The sequence below is a fragment of the Alligator sinensis genome, unplaced genomic scaffold, assembly GCF_000455745.1.
Source record: "Alligator sinensis unplaced genomic scaffold, ASM45574v1 scaffold433_1, whole genome shotgun sequence".
NCBI classification, from domain to species: domain Eukaryota; kingdom Metazoa; phylum Chordata; order Crocodylia; family Alligatoridae; genus Alligator; species Alligator sinensis.
In genome coordinates this window covers 336,409-336,842 of record NW_005842502.1, presented here as the reverse complement: position 1 = coordinate 336,842, position 434 = coordinate 336,409, and positions in this window count along the sequence as shown.

The following is a 434-nucleotide window of genomic DNA, read 5'->3' as shown; positions in this document are numbered from 1 at the left end:
GCCTGGAAACTCCAGCTCCCACTGCCTTGTGGGTTACCCTGTGGAGGGGGAAGTCAAGGGGAGCACACCCTGACAGAAGAATGCTTGGAAGGGCCCAGAAAGATCATGGGATCCATGAGTCCAGAGAGGGAGTGGAAGTGAGATCAGAGCATCCCAGGACCCAGTGAGAGAGTGGGAGCAGGACCAAAGGGAGGATGCCAAGAAGGTCCTATTCCCAGATGGCTGAGAGAAGAAGTGTGGGACCAAAAGGGGTCCAATAGCTTAGAGAAGGGCTGAAAGTGAGAGTGGGACCAAAGAGTCCAAGGGCCTAGGGAGAGGCAAAGAGTGGAACCAAAAGGTCCAGGAGAAAGAGAGAGACTGAGAGTGGAGCCAAAGTGCCCAGAAGCCTCAGGAAAGGATGAGTGACAGACCAAGAGATCTGAGAGCCCAGAGAG